At 35.5% G+C, this 15,911-nt stretch overlaps 9 non-coding genes across 9 annotated transcripts; all 9 read left to right on the top strand.

Moving 5' to 3' along the window:
• The first annotated feature begins 1,696 nt into the window (after positions 1 to 1,696).
• LOC129957808 (small nucleolar RNA U3) lies at positions 1,697 to 1,907 on the top strand. Its single transcript, XR_008782911.1, has one exon. It is a non-coding gene; the product is annotated as a small nucleolar RNA U3 (small nucleolar RNA).
• Positions 1,908 to 2,569: 662 nt separating this feature from the next.
• Positions 2,570 to 2,685, top strand: LOC129957871 (U5 spliceosomal RNA). Its single transcript, XR_008782972.1, has one exon. It is a non-coding gene; the product is annotated as a U5 spliceosomal RNA (small nuclear RNA).
• A 2,503-nt stretch (positions 2,686 to 5,188) lies between these two features.
• Positions 5,189 to 5,399, top strand: LOC129957807 (small nucleolar RNA U3). Its single transcript, XR_008782910.1, has one exon. It is a non-coding gene; the product is annotated as a small nucleolar RNA U3 (small nucleolar RNA).
• A 662-nt stretch (positions 5,400 to 6,061) lies between these two features.
• LOC129957870 (U5 spliceosomal RNA) lies at positions 6,062 to 6,177 on the top strand. The gene has a single exon (XR_008782971.1). It is a non-coding gene; the product is annotated as a U5 spliceosomal RNA (small nuclear RNA).
• A 2,502-nt stretch (positions 6,178 to 8,679) lies between these two features.
• LOC129957814 (small nucleolar RNA U3) lies at positions 8,680 to 8,890 on the top strand. Its single transcript, XR_008782917.1, has one exon. It is a non-coding gene; the product is annotated as a small nucleolar RNA U3 (small nucleolar RNA).
• A 661-nt stretch (positions 8,891 to 9,551) lies between these two features.
• LOC129957869 (U5 spliceosomal RNA) lies at positions 9,552 to 9,667 on the top strand. Its single transcript, XR_008782970.1, has one exon. It is a non-coding gene; the product is annotated as a U5 spliceosomal RNA (small nuclear RNA).
• A 2,504-nt stretch (positions 9,668 to 12,171) lies between these two features.
• LOC129957805 (small nucleolar RNA U3) lies at positions 12,172 to 12,382 on the top strand. The gene has a single exon (XR_008782908.1). It is a non-coding gene; the product is annotated as a small nucleolar RNA U3 (small nucleolar RNA).
• A 662-nt stretch (positions 12,383 to 13,044) lies between these two features.
• Positions 13,045 to 13,160, top strand: LOC129957868 (U5 spliceosomal RNA). Its single transcript, XR_008782969.1, has one exon. It is a non-coding gene; the product is annotated as a U5 spliceosomal RNA (small nuclear RNA).
• Positions 13,161 to 15,664: 2,504 nt separating this feature from the next.
• On the top strand, positions 15,665 to 15,875 carry LOC129957812 (small nucleolar RNA U3). Its single transcript, XR_008782915.1, has one exon. It is a non-coding gene; the product is annotated as a small nucleolar RNA U3 (small nucleolar RNA).
• Positions 15,876 to 15,911: the final 36 nt, after the last annotated feature.

Genomic DNA, 15,911 nt, shown 5'->3' with positions numbered 1-15,911 from the left:
TACAAGTACGGAACAACCCGCCTGGCGTTGAAATATGCATATGTTTCAATATAAAAAAAAATTGTATATAAAGTTACATCACTAATTTTGACACATAAGAGTAAAAAACAAACAAATAACATAATAATAATTTGCATAATAAATACAATTAGCGTAATTAAACAAATACAAATGAACGTTTCAATTCAAATGAAAATTATCTACAATAGGTAAAATGCAAATTTTAGAAGTAGGTCTTCTAAAATTTCCTTTTGCAGTGCGTATATCTGCTACTCTGACATCACCATCTGAGCCTGAAATTACTTTAATGATTCGACCTAAAGGCCATTGGTAAGTTGGAAGTTGAATGTCCTTTATTAGAACGTAGCATGCCAGGAGTTAAATTTTGTTTTTTAAGCAGCCACTTTGAGCGCTGTTGTAAATGGCTCATATAACTGTTTTGCCAATGTCTCCAAACAGTTTGCACTAACTTTTGAATTCGTTGCCATCGATTGAGAAGACTGTCTTTTTTGTCGATGAAGTTAGGTTCTGTGACAGAATTGATATGTTTTCCTGCGAGGAAATAGCCTGGAGCTAATACTTGCATTTTGTCAGAATCAGTTGATAGAGGAGAGAGGGGTCGCAAATTGAGGATGCCCTCAATCTGAGTAATTACTGTTAAAAACTCTTCGAGCGTTAGTCTTGCAGGACCTACCATTCTCCTAAAATGATATTAAAAAGCCTTCACGCCAGCCTCCCAAAGACCGCCGAAATTGGGAGTCCTAGGGGGCAAAAATTTCCATCTGATACCTTCGGAGGAAAGCATATTCGAAACGTCTTCGCTACCTATCATTAATTTGTATATGCATTCAATCTCTGCAGAAGCACCTACAAAGTTAGTAGCATTATCGCTAAAAATTGTGGAGCTTTTGCCACGCCGCGAAAAAATTCTTAATAGCGTTGCGATTAGAGCTTCATAGTTAAATCCGGGACAAACTCTATGTGTCCAGCTTTGGTTGCGATACATACAAATAAAGCAACATATATTTTCTGAAGAGTACCTTTTCTTTGCTCCTTAAATTTAATTTCGAACGGCTCGCATAAATCTATCCTTACATTTAAAAATGCTGAACTAGGTGTAACTCTATCTGCTGGAAGGTCTCCCATAATTTGATTCGCGATAACGAGCTTGTTTCGGAAGCATTTAACACATTCGTGAACGACTTTGCGCGCAGCATTTCTGCCACCAATTGGCCAATATTTTAAACGAACAGTATTTAGAAGGGTTTGAGGGCCTACATGACAGTTTCGTTTTCGATAATACTGAAAAATAAGTGTAACTAATTTATTTCCCCCTGGCAGAACAATTGGATGTTACTGATTAAAATTTAAATTAGAATGCGCAAGTCTGCCATCTACTCTAATGAGTCATCGGATGGCTCTATGAAGGGATTAAGAAATCTTGGCTTCACTCCATATGATAGAAATATGTTAAAGCATAAATATTTATATAGCACATTCTCTTTTCCTATTGAAAAAAAAAAAAAAAACTTTTGATTTAGTTTTTAAAAAACCGTTTCTTTGATTTGCAACACTTTGTAAAGCAAAAAGAAAAAGAAATAATAATACCATTGTAAATCCATTTACACCAAATTAGCTACCACTTTAAAAATAGGAGATGGTTGCTATAAGAATTTTTTCTCTTCTGATTGTAACTAAGATCATACTTCATAGGATCATTTCTATAGTATGATTAGAGGTTCACTCACCGAACCTCGCAGAAAACCCAACCACGATGATGTGAGATGGGGTTTCTTCCTGAGCGTGAAAGTGGCTCTTTGGTGCTCTTTGGAGTGTCGAGCAGCCGTTGATGATCGCACTCTCTGGCCATTGCGGCTGGGAGATGGAAGGAACTCGATCTGAGTGGTTCCCAATATTAACAACAAGATCAGAAGCTTTCAATACGTATTTCATATCGTCGGATTTCAATTTTTTTCTATTAGCTACTTACGAAAATTCTTTTCGTTTTATGCAAATCGCACTAATACTTGATGGATACAGTTTATAGATTCCGACAAGAAATTAAATGCCTTATTTATGTGACTGTAGCTCGCTTTTATTGCACTAGAATCTCTTGGTAATCGATTTGAGGTGAAGTAAGACTTCACTTTGTAAATATTCAGACATTTGATGCTCTTAATTTTAAGACATTTATTTGTTTATTAATAAATGTGCAGAAGTTTGGCCATTAGATATCTAGCTTTCCAACAAGGAAAGAGGCAAAGCCATAACAGATTTAGTGTTAACCAGGGTGCAAGCCTGCTACATTGCACCCCACTTTAAGACATAATTTTAATGAGAAGCTTTAAAAACAATTCACTGATCTGTTAGTGCATTGATTATGAACCCTCTACTCCGCAAAAAGATAAATATCCACAGGACTTTACAAAATTTTATTTTTAACACAAAGAGATTCTCTAGACCAAAATATTTTAAGGATGAAACTAAACCTCCATTCCATGTGCAGAAAAAGTACCACTATTAAAATTATTTACAAGTGTATATAGAATTCGGAAAACTCTCTGTTTGTATGCTCTGGTTTCTCTTCAATATCGTGCTAATCTTTCGCCTTTTACTAAAGATTACCGTGGAGAGGAACAATTTAATGAGCCTCATCCAATTTTTGGAATCCCGCTTCGGTGGGATTATATTACAAAAAGCAGAAACATACGGATATCGCCATTGCGACTGTTTCAAGCGATCGCAGCGACCCCTAGTGGCAGCTTAAGCGATCATCTTCCAACTCCCCTTGCAGGGAAAAGGCTTATTTCTTCTGCTGCTTTCGTTGCGCTTTTTAATTTTCTTTTATAATTTCACTGCAAAACATATCCTTGTTCTACTTTAAGAAGAAAAAGTAGGCGCAATTTTTGAAAAGAAGTGTTGCGGTTTAAATGAGACTCTTAAAACATTGTTATTCAACACTCCTCGAAATAAAATAAAAAAATTGCGATTAAAAGCCTTTCCAAGACTGATGTTTTAAATCCATGCAAGAATTTGTATTTTCTTAATTGTTTGAGATCCCTTCCGAATTCTCGTAATTTAACTTGCAGAACGGTAAACGTAGCGAAACGGTGCTGAAATATGAACTTATTTGAAATTGTGGTTATCAGCATGCTAAGCTTACTGTAAGACTTCTATTAGAAAAATTATTGATTACAAACCTTTGTGCTGATTTGAATGCATGCAAAATTTTACATTTTCTTAATTGTTCAATTTCTATTGCTTACGATTTCTCTTAGTTTATAATGAAAGGGCGCAAAAAAATAAATAAAGCATTTTATACTTTGGCTATTAGCATATTGTACGAAATTGCGTTGGTGAATGAAAAGCATAAGCGGACTGTAAAAATGCGTTTAATTTTATGCGTGCGTAACGAGACAATTTTAGAACTGTTCTGAGGTATTACATGGTTGCCAGGTTGGCGTAGTTACAAAGTGCGCTAAAGGCGTGATTTTACAAGTACGGAACAACCCGCCTGGCGTTGAAATATGCATATGTTTCAATATAAAAAAAAATTGTATATAAAGTTACATCACTAATTTTGACACATAAGAGTAAAAAACAAACAAATAACATAATAATAATTTGCATAATAAATACAATTAGCGTAATTAAACAAATACAAATGAACGTTTCAATTCAAATGAAAATTATCTACAATAGGTAAAATGCAAATTTTAGAAGTAGGTCTTCTAAAATTTCCTTTTGCAGTGCGTATATCTGCTACTCTGACATCACCATCTGAGCCTGAAATTACTTTAATGATTCGACCTAAAGGCCATTGGTAAGTTGGAAGTTGAATGTCCTTTATTAGAACGTAGCATGCCAGGAGTTAAATTTTGTTTTTTAAGCAGCCACTTTGAGCGCTGTTGTAAATGGCTCATATAACTGTTTTGCCAATGTCTCCAAACAGTTTGCACTAACTTTTGAATTCGTTGCCATCGATTGAGAAGACTGTCTTTTTTGTCGATGAAGTTAGGTTCTGTGACAGAATTGATATGTTTTCCTGCGAGGAAATAGCCTGGAGCTAATACTTGCATTTTGTCAGAATCAGTTGATAGAGGAGAGAGGGGTCGCAAATTGAGGATGCCCTCAATCTGAGTAATTACTGTTAAAAACTCTTCGAGCGTTAGTCTTGCAGGACCTACCATTCTCCTAAAATGATATTAAAAAGCCTTCACGCCAGCCTCCCAAAGACCGCCGAAATTGGGAGTCCTAGGGGGCAAAAATTTCCATCTGATACCTTCGGAGGAAAGCATATTCGAAACGTCTTCGCTACCTATCATTAATTTGTATATGCATTCAATCTCTGCAGAAGCACCTACAAAGTTAGTAGCATTATCGCTAAAAATTGTGGAGCTTTTGCCACGCCGCGAAAAAATTCTTAATAGCGTTGCGATTAGAGCTTCATAGTTAAATCCGGGACAAACTCTATGTGTCCAGCTTTGGTTGCGATACATACAAATAAAGCAACATATATTTTCTGAAGAGTACCTTTTCTTTGCTCCTTAAATTTAATTTCGAACGGCTCGCATAAATCTATCCTTACATTTAAAAATGCTGAACTAGGTGTAACTCTATCTGCTGGAAGGTCTCCCATAATTTGATTCGCGATAACGAGCTTGTTTCGGAAGCATTTAACACATTCGTGAACGACTTTGCGCGCAGCATTTCTGCCACCAATTGGCCAATATTTTAAACGAACAGTATTTAGAAGGGTTTGAGGGCCTACATGACAGTTTCGTTTTCGATAATACTGAAAAATAAGTGTAACTAATTTATTTCCCCCTGGCAGAACAATTGGATGTTACTGATTAAAATTTAAATTAGAATGCGCAAGTCTGCCATCTACTCTAATGAGTCATCGGATGGCTCTATGAAGGGATTAAGAAATCTTGGCTTCACTCCATATGATAGAAATATGTTAAAGCATAAATATTTATATAGCACATTCTCTTTTCCTATTGAAAAAAAAAAAAAAACTTTTGATTTAGTTTTTAAAAAACCGTTTCTTTGATTTGCAACACTTTGTAAAGCAAAAAGAAAAAGAAATAATAATACCATTGTAAATCCATTTACACCAAATTAGCTACCACTTTAAAAATAGGAGATGGTTGCTATAAGAATTTTTTCTCTTCTGATTGTAACTAAGATCATACTTCATAGGATCATTTCTATAGTATGATTAGAGGTTCACTCACCGAACCTCGCAGAAAACCCAACCACGATGATGTGAGATGGGGTTTCTTCCTGAGCGTGAAAGTGGCTCTTTGGTGCTCTTTGGAGTGTCGAGCAGCCGTTGATGATCGCACTCTCTGGCCATTGCGGCTGGGAGATGGAAGGAACTCGATCTGAGTGGTTCCCAATATTAACAACAAGATCAGAAGCTTTCAATACGTATTTCATATCGTCGGATTTCAATTTTTTTCTATTAGCTACTTACGAAAATTCTTTTCGTTTTATGCAAATCGCACTAATACTTGATGGATACAGTTTATAGATTCCGACAAGAAATTAAATGCCTTATTTATGTGACTGTAGCTCGCTTTTATTGCACTAGAATCTCTTGGTAATCGATTTGAGGTGAAGTAAGACTTCACTTTGTAAATATTCAGACATTTGATGCTCTTAATTTTAAGACATTTATTTGTTTATTAATAAATGTGCAGAAGTTTGGCCATTAGATATCTAGCTTTCCAACAAGGAAAGAGGCAAAGCCATAACAGATTTAGTGTTAACCAGGGTGCAAGCCTGCTACATTGCACCCCACTTTAAGACATAATTTTAATGAGAAGCTTTAAAAACAATTCACTGATCTGTTAGTGCATTGATTATGAACCCTCTACTCCGCAAAAAGATAAATATCCACAGGACTTTACAAAATTTTATTTTTAACACAAAGAGATTCTCTAGACCAAAATATTTTAAGGATGAAACTAAACCTCCATTCCATGTGCAGAAAAAGTACCACTATTAAAATTATTTACAAGTGTATATAGAATTCGGAAAACTCTCTGTTTGTATGCTCTGGTTTCTCTTCAATATCGTGCTAATCTTTCGCCTTTTACTAAAGATTACCGTGGAGAGGAACAATTTAATGAGCCTCATCCAATTTTTGGAATCCCGCTTCGGTGGGATTATATTACAAAAAGCAGAAACATACGGATATCGCCATTGCGACTGTTTCAAGCGATCGCAGCGACCCCTAGTGGCAGCTTAAGCGATCATCTTCCAACTCCCCTTGCAGGGAAAAGGCTTATTTCTTCTGCTGCTTTCGTTGCGCTTTTTAATTTTCTTTTATAATTTCACTGCAAAACATATCCTTGTTCTACTTTAAGAAGAAAAAGTAGGCGCAATTTTTGAAAAGAAGTGTTGCGGTTTAAATGAGACTCTTAAAACATTGTTATTCAACACTCCTCGAAATAAAATAAAAAAATTGCGATTAAAAGCCTTTCCAAGACTGATGTTTTAAATCCATGCAAGAATTTGTATTTTCTTAATTGTTTGAGATCCCTTCCGAATTCTCGTAATTTAACTTGCAGAACGGTAAACGTAGCGAAACGGTGCTGAAATATGAACTTATTTGAAATTGTGGTTATCAGCATGCTAAGCTTACTGTAAGACTTCTATTAGAAAAATTATTGATTACAAACCTTTGTTCTGATTTGAATGCATGCAAAATTTTACATTTTCTTAATTGTTCAATTTCTATTGCTTACGATTTCTCTTAGTTTATAATGAAAGGGCGCAAAAAAATAAATAAAGCATTTTATACTTTGGCTATTAGCATATTGTACGAAATTGCGTTGGTGAATGAAAAGCATAAGCGGACTGTAAAAATGCGTTTAATTTTATGCGTGCGTAACGAGACAATTTTAGAACTGTTCTGAGGTATTACATGGTTGCCAGGTTGGCGTAGTTACAAAGTGCGCTAAAGGCGTGATTTTACAAGTACGGAACAACCCGCCTGGCGTTGAAATATGCATATGTTTCAATATAAAAAAAAATTGTATATAAAGTTACATCACTAATTTTGACACATAAGAGTAAAAAACAAACAAATAACATAATAATAATTTGCATAATAAATACAATTAGCGTAATTAAACAAATACAAATGAACGTTTCAATTCAAATGAAAATTATCTACAATAGGTAAAATGCAAATTTTAGAAGTAGGTCTTCTAAAATTTCCTTTTGCAGTGCGTATATCTGCTACTCTGACATCACCATCTGAGCCTGAAATTACTTTAATGATTCGACCTAAAGGCCATTGGTAAGTTGGAAGTTGAATGTCCTTTATTAGAACGTAGCATGCCAGGAGTTAAATTTTGTTTTTTAAGCAGCCACTTTGAGCGCTGTTGTAAATGGCTCATATAACTGTTTTGCCAATGTCTCCAAACAGTTTGCACTAACTTTTGAATTCGTTGCCATCGATTGAGAAGACTGTCTTTTTTGTCGATGAAGTTAGGTTCTGTGACAGAATTGATATGTTTTCCTGCGAGGAAATAGCCTGGAGCTAATACTTGCATTTTGTCAGAATCAGTTGATAGAGGAGAGAGGGGTCGCAAATTGAGGATGCCCTCAATCTGAGTAATTACTGTTAAAAACTCTTCGAGCGTTAGTCTTGCAGGACCTACCATTCTCCTAAAATGATATTAAAAAGCCTTCACGCCAGCCTCCCAAAGACCGCCGAAATTGGGAGTCCTAGGGGGCAAAAATTTCCATCTGATACCTTCGGAGGAAAGCATATTCGAAACGTCTTCGCTACCTATCATTAATTTGTATATGCATTCAATCTCTGCAGAAGCACCTACAAAGTTAGTAGCATTATCGCTAAAAATTGTGGAGCTTTTGCCACGCCGCGAAAAAATTCTTAATAGCGTTGCGATTAGAGCTTCATAGTTAAATCCGGGACAAACTCTATGTGTCCAGCTTTGGTTGCGATACATACAAATAAAGCAACATATATTTTCTGAAGAGTACCTTTTCTTTGCTCCTTAAATTTAATTTCGAACGGCTCGCATAAATCTATCCTTACATTTAAAAATGCTGAACTAGGTGTAACTCTATCTGCTGGAAGGTCTCCCATAATTTGATTCGCGATAACGAGCTTGTTTCGGAAGCATTTAACACATTCGTGAACGACTTTGCGCGCAGCATTTCTGCCACCAATTGGCCAATATTTTAAACGAACAGTATTTAGAAGGGTTTGAGGGCCTACATGACAGTTTCGTTTTCGATAATACTGAAAAATAAGTGTAACTAATTTATTTCCCCCTGGCAGAACAATTGGATGTTACTGATTAAAATTTAAATTAGAATGCGCAAGTCTGCCATCTACTCTAATGAGTCATCGGATGGCTCTATGAAGGGATTAAGAAATCTTGGCTTCACTCCATATGATAGAAATATGTTAAAGCATAAATATTTATATAGCACATTCTCTTTTCCTGTTGAAAAAAAAAAAAAACTTTTGATTTAGTTTTTAAAAAACCATTTCTTTGATTTGCAACATTTTGTAAAGCAAAAAGAAAAAGAAATAATAATACCATTGTAAATCCATTTACACCAAATTAGCTACCACTTTAAAAATAGGAGATGGTTGCTATAAGAATTTTTTCTCTTCTGATTGTAACTAAGATCATACTTCATAGGATCATTTCTATAGTATGATTAGAGGTTCACTCACCGAACCTCGCAGAAAACCCAACCACGATGATGTGAGATGGGGTTTCTTCCTGAGCGTGAAAGTGGCTCTTTGGTGCTCTTCGGAGTGTCGAGCAGCCGTTGATGATCGCACTCTCTGGCCATTGCGGCTGGGAGATGGAAGGAACTCGATCTGAGTGGTTCCCAATATTAACAACAAGATCAGAAGCTTTCAATACGTATTTCATATCGTCGGATTTCAATTTTTTTCTATTAGCTACTTACGAAAATTCTTTTCGTTTATGCAAATCGCACTAATACTTGATGGATACAGTTTATAGATTCCGACAAGAAATCAAATGCCTTATTTATGTGACTGTAGCTCGCTTTTATTGCACTAGAATCTCTTGGTAATCGATTTGAGGTGAAGTAAGACTTCACTTTGTAAATATTCAGACATTTGATGCTCTTAATTTTAAGACATTTATTTGTTTATTAATAAATGTCCAGAAGTTTGGCCATTAGATATCTAGCTTTCCAACAAGGAAAGAGGCAAAGCCATAACAGATTTAGTGTTAACCAGGGTGCAAGCCTGCTACATTGCACCCCACTTTAAGACATAATTTTAATGAGAAGCTTTAAAAACAATTCACTGATCTGTTAGTGCATTGATTATGAACCCTCTACTCCGCAAAAAGATAAATATCCACAGGACTTTACAAAATTTTATTTTTAACACAAAGAGATTCTCTAGACCAAAATATTTTAAGGATGAAACTAAACCTCCATTCCATGTGCAGAAAAAGTACCACTATTAAAATTATTTACAAGTGTATATAGAATTTGGAAAACTCTCTGTTTGTATGCTCTGGTTTCTCTTCAATATCGTGCTAATCTTTCGCCTTTTACTAAAGATTACCGTGGAGAGGAACAATTTAATGAGCCTCATCCAATTTTTGGAATCCCGCTTCGGTGGGATTATATTACAAAAAGCAGAAACATACGGATATCGCCATTGCGACTGTTTCAAGCGATCGCAGCGACCCCTAGTGGCAGCTTAAGCGATCATCTTCCAACTCCCCTTGCAGGGAAAAGGCTTATTTCTTCTGCTGCTTTCGTTGCGCTTTTTAATTTTCTTTTATAATTTCACTGCAAAACATATCCTTGTTCTACTTTAAGAAGAAAAAGTAGGCGCAATTTTTGAAAAGAAGTGTTGCGGTTTAAATGAGACTCTTAAAACATTGTTATTCAACACTCCTCGAAATAAAATAAAAAAATTGCGATTAAAAGCCTTTCCAAGACTGATGTTTTAAATCCATGCAAGAATTTGTATTTTCTTAATTGTTTGAGATCCCTTCCGAATTCTCGTAATTTAACTTGCAGAACGGTAAACGTAGCGAAACGGTGCTGAAATATGAACTTATTTGAAATTGTGGTTATCAGCATGCTAAGCTTACTGTAAGACTTCTATTAGAAAAATTATTGATTACAAACCTTTGTGCTGATTTGAATGCATGCAAAATTTTACATTTTCTTAATTGTTCAATTTCTATTGCTTACGATTTCTCTTAGTTTATAATGAAAGGGCGCAAAAAAATAAATAAAGCATTTTATACTTTGGCTATTAGCATATTGTACGAAATTGCGTTGGTGAATGAAAAGCATAAGCGGACTGTAAAAATGCGTTTAATTTTATGCGTGCGTAACGAGACAATTTTAGAACTGTTCTGAGGTATTACATGGTTGCCAGGTTGGCGTAGTTACAAAGTGCGCTAAAGGCGTGATTTTACAAGTACGGAACAACCCGCCTGGCGTTGAAATATGCATATGTTTCAATATAAAAAAAAATTGTATATAAAGTTACATCACTAATTTTGACACATAAGAGTAAAAAACAAACAAATAACATAATAATAATTTGCATAATAAATACAATTAGCGTAATTAAACAAATACAAATGAACGTTTCAATTCAAATGAAAATTATCTACAATAGGTAAAATGCAAATTTTAGAAGTAGGTCTTCTAAAATTTCCTTTTGCAGTGCGTATATCTGCTACTCTGACATCACCATCTGAGCCTGAAATTACTTTAATGATTCGACCTAAAGGCCATTGGTAAGTTGGAAGTTGAATGTCCTTTATTAGAACGTAGCATGCCAGGAGTTAAATTTTGTTTTTTAAGCAGCCACTTTGAGCGCTGTTGTAAATGGCTCATATAACTGTTTTGCCAATGTCTCCAAACAGTTTGCACTAACTTTTGAATTCGTTGCCATCGATTGAGAAGACTGTCTTTTTTGTCGATGAAGTTAGGTTCTGTGACAGAATTGATATGTTTTCCTGCGAGGAAATAGCCTGGAGCTAATACTTGCATTTTGTCAGAATCAGTTGATAGAGGAGAGAGGGGTCGCAAATTGAGGATGCCCTCAATCTGAGTAATTACTGTTAAAAACTCTTCGAGCGTTAGTCTTGCAGGACCTACCATTCTCCTAAAATGATATTAAAAAGCCTTCACGCCAGCCTCCCAAAGACCGCCGAAATTGGGAGTCCTAGGGGGCAAAAATTTCCATCTGATACCTTCGGAGGAAAGCATATTCGAAACGTCTTCGCTACCTATCATTAATTTGTATATGCATTCAATCTCTGCAGAAGCACCTACAAAGTTAGTAGCATTATCGCTAAAAATTGTGGAGCTTTTGCCACGCCGCGAAAAAATTCTTAATAGCGTTGCGATTAGAGCTTCATAGTTAAATCCGGGACAAACTCTATGTGTCCAGCTTTGGTTGCGATACATACAAATAAAGCAACATATATTTTCTGAAGAGTACCTTTTCTTTGCTCCTTAAATTTAATTTCGAACGGCTCGCATAAATCTATCCTTACATTTAAAAATGCTGAACTAGGTGTAACTCTATCTGCTGGAAGGTCTCCCATAATTTGATTCGCGATAACGAGCTTGTTTCGGAAGCATTTAACACATTCGTGAACGACTTTGCGCGCAGCATTTCTGCCACCAATTGGCCAATATTTTAAACGAACAGTATTTAGAAGGGTTTGAGGGCCTACATGACAGTTTCGTTTTCGATAATACTGAAAAATAAGTGTAACTAATTTATTTCCCCCTGGCAGAACAATTGGATGTTACTGATTAAAATTTAAATTAGAATGCGCAAGTCTGCCATCTACTCTAATGAGTCATCGGATGGCTCTATGAAGGGATTAAGAAATCTTGGCTTCACTCCATATGATAGAAATATGTTAAAGCATAAATATTTATATAGCACATTCTCTTTTCCTATTGAAAAAAAAAAAAAAAACTTTTGATTTAGTTTTTAAAAAACCGTTTCTTTGATTTGCAACACTTTGTAAAGCAAAAAGAAAAAGAAATAATAATACCATTGTAAATCCATTTACACCAAATTAGCTACCACTTTAAAAATAGGAGATGGTTGCTATAAGAATTTTTTCTCTTCTGATTGTAACTAAGATCATACTTCATAGGATCATTTCTATAGTATGATTAGAGGTTCACTCACCGAACCTCGCAGAAAACCCAACCACGATGATGTGAGATGGGGTTTCTTCCTGAGCGTGAAAGTGGCTCTTTGGTGCTCTTTGGAGTGTCGAGCAGCCGTTGATGATCGCACTCTCTGGCCATTGCGGCTGGGAGATGGAAGGAACTCGATCTGAGTGGTTCCCAATATTAACAACAAGATCAGAAGCTTTCAATACGTATTTCATATCGTCGGATTTCAATTTTTTTCTATTAGCTACTTACGAAAATTCTTTTCGTTTTATGCAAATCGCACTAATACTTGATGGATACAGTTTATAGATTCCGACAAGAAATTAAATGCCTTATTTATGTGACTGTAGCTCGCTTTTATTGCACTAGAATCTCTTGGTAATCGATTTGAGGTGAAGTAAGACTTCACTTTGTAAATATTCAGACATTTGATGCTCTTAATTTTAAGACATTTATTTGTTTATTAATAAATGTGCAGAAGTTTGGCCATTAGATATCTAGCTTTCCAACAAGGAAAGAGGCAAAGCCATAACAGATTTAGTGTTAACCAGGGTGCAAGCCTGCTACATTGCACCCCACTTTAAGACATAATTTTAATGAGAAGCTTTAAAAACAATTCACTGATCTGTTAGTGCATTGATTATGAACCCTCTACTCCGCAAAAAGATAAATATCCACAGGACTTTACAAAATTTTATTTTTAACACAAAGAGATTCTCTAGACCAAAATATTTTAAGGATGAAACTAAACCTCCATTCCATGTGCAGAAAAAGTACCACTATTAAAATTATTTACAAGTGTATATAGAATTTGGAAAACTCTCTGTTTGTATGCTCTGGTTTCTCTTCAATATCGTGCTAATCTTTCGCCTTTTACTAAAGATTACCGTGGAGAGGAACAATTTAATGAGCCTCATCCAATTTTTGGAATCCCGCTTCGGTGGGATTATATTACAAAAAGCAGAAACATACGGATATCGCCATTGCGACTGTTTCAAGCGATCGCAGCGACCCCTAGTGGCAGCTTAAGCGATCATCTTCCAACTCCCCTTGCAGGGAAAAGGCTTATTTCTTCTGCTGCTTTCGTTGCGCTTTTTAATTTTCTTTTATAATTTCACTGCAAAACATATCCTTGTTCTACTTTAAGAAGAAAAAGTAGGCGCAATTTTTGAAAAGAAGTGTTGCGGTTTAAATGAGACTCTTAAAACATTGTTATTCAACACTCCTCGAAATAAAATAAAAAAATTGCGATTAAAAGCCTTTCCAAGACTGATGTTTTAAATCCATGCAAGAATTTGTATTTTCTTAATTGTTTGAGATCCCTTCCGAATTCTCGTAATTTAACTTGCAGAACGGTAAACGTAGCGAAACGGTGCTGAAATATGAACTTATTTGAAATTGTGGTTATCAGCATGCTAAGCTTACTGTAAGACTTCTATTAGAAAAATTATTGATTACAAACCTTTGTTCTGATTTGAATGCATGCAAAATTTTACATTTTCTTAATTGTTCAATTTCTATTGCTTACGATTTCTCTTAGTTTATAATGAAAGGGCGCAAAAAAATAAATAAAGCATTTTATACTTTGGCTATTAGCATATTGTACGAAATTGCGTTGGTGAATGAAAAGCATAAGCGGACTGTAAAAATGCGTTTAATTTTATGCGTGCGTAACGAGACAATTTTAGAACTGTTCTGAGATATTACATGGTTGCCAGGTTGGCGTAGTTACAAAGTGCGCTAAAGGCGTGATTTTACAAGTACGGAACAACCCGCCTGGCGTTGAAATATGCATATGTTTCAATATAAAAAAAAATTGTATATAAAGTTACATCACTAATTTTGACACATAAGAGTAAAAAACAAACAAATAACATAATAATAATTTGCATAATAAATACAATTAGCGTAATTAAACAAATACAAATGAACGTTTCAATTCAAATGAAAATTATCTACAATAGGTAAAATGCAAATTTTAGAAGTAGGTCTTCTAAAATTTCCTTTTGCAGTGCGTATATCTGCTACTCTGACATCACCATCTGAGCCTGAAATTACTTTAATGATTCGACCTAAAGGCCATTGGTAAGTTGGAAGTTGAATGTCCTTTATTAGAACGTAGCATGCCAGGAGTTAAATTTTGTTTTTTAAGCAGCCACTTTGAGCGCTGTTGTAAATGGCTCATATAACTGTTTTGCCAATGTCTCCAAACAGTTTGCACTAACTTTTGAATTCGTTGCCATCGATTGAGAAGACTGTCTTTTTTGTCGATGAAGTTAGGTTCTGTGACAGAATTGATATGTTTTCCTGCGAGGAAATAGCCTGGAGCTAATACTTGCATTTTGTCAGAATCAGTTGATAGAGGAGAGAGGGGTCGCAAATTGAGGATGCCCTCAATCTGAGTAATTACTGTTAAAAACTCTTCGAGCGTTAGTCTTGCAGGACCTACCATTCTCCTAAAATGATATTAAAAAGCCTTCACGCCAGCCTCCCAAAGACCGCCGAAATTGGGAGTCCTAGGGGGCAAAAATTTCCATCTGATACCTTCGGAGGAAAGCATATTCGAAACGTCTTCGCTACCTATCATTAATTTGTATATGCATTCAATCTCTGCAGAAGCACCTACAAAGTTAGTAGCATTATCGCTAAAAATTGTGGAGCTTTTGCCACGCCGCGAAAAAATTCTTAATAGCGTTGCGATTAGAGCTTCATAGTTAAATCCGGGACAAACTCTATGTGTCCAGCTTTGGTTGCGATACATACAAATAAAGCAACATATATTTTCTGAAGAGTACCTTTTCTTTGCTCCTTAAATTTAATTTCGAACGGCTCGCATAAATCTATCCTTACATTTAAAAATGCTGAACTAGGTGTAACTCTATCTGCTGGAAGGTCTCCCATAATTTGATTCGCGATAACGAGCTTGTTTCGGAAGCATTTAACACATTCGTGAACGACTTTGCGCGCAGCATTTCTGCCACCAATTGGCCAATATTTTAAACGAACAGTATTTAGAAGGGTTTGAGGGCCTACATGACAGTTTCGTTTTCGATAATACTGAAAAATAAGTGTAACTAATTTATTTCCCCCTGGCAGAACAATTGGATGTTACTGATTAAAATTTAAATTAGAATGCGCAAGTCTGCCATCTACTCTAATGAGTCATCGGATGGCTCTATGAAGGGATTAAGAAATCTTGGCTTCACTCCATATGATAGAAATATGTTAAAGCATAAATATTTATATAGCACATTCTCTTTTCCTATTGAAAAAAGAAAAAAAAACTTTTGATTTAGTTTTTAAAAAACCGTTTCTTTGATTTGCAACACTTTGTAAAGCAAAAAGAAAAAGAAATAATAATACCATTGTAAATCCATTTACACCAAATTAGCTACCACTTTAAAAATAGGAGATGGTTGCTATAAGAATTTTTTCTCTTCTGATTGTAACTAAGATCATACTTCATAGGATCATTTCTATAGTATGATTAGAGGTTCACTCACTGAACCTCGCAGAAAACCCAACCACGATGATGTGAGATGGGGTTTCTTCCTGAGCGTGAAAGTGGCTCTTTGGTGCTCTTCGGAGTGTCGAGCAGCCGTTGATGATCGCGCTCTCTGGCCATTGCGGCTGGGAGATGGAAGGAACTCGATCTGAGTGGTTCCCAATATTAACAACAAGATCAGAAGCTTTCAATA

The sequence above is a fragment of the Argiope bruennichi genome, chromosome 11, assembly GCF_947563725.1.
Source record: "Argiope bruennichi chromosome 11, qqArgBrue1.1, whole genome shotgun sequence".
Lineage (NCBI taxonomy): Eukaryota > Metazoa > Arthropoda > Arachnida > Araneae > Araneidae > Argiope > Argiope bruennichi.
This window is presented reverse-complemented; position numbering and strand designations above follow the sequence as displayed.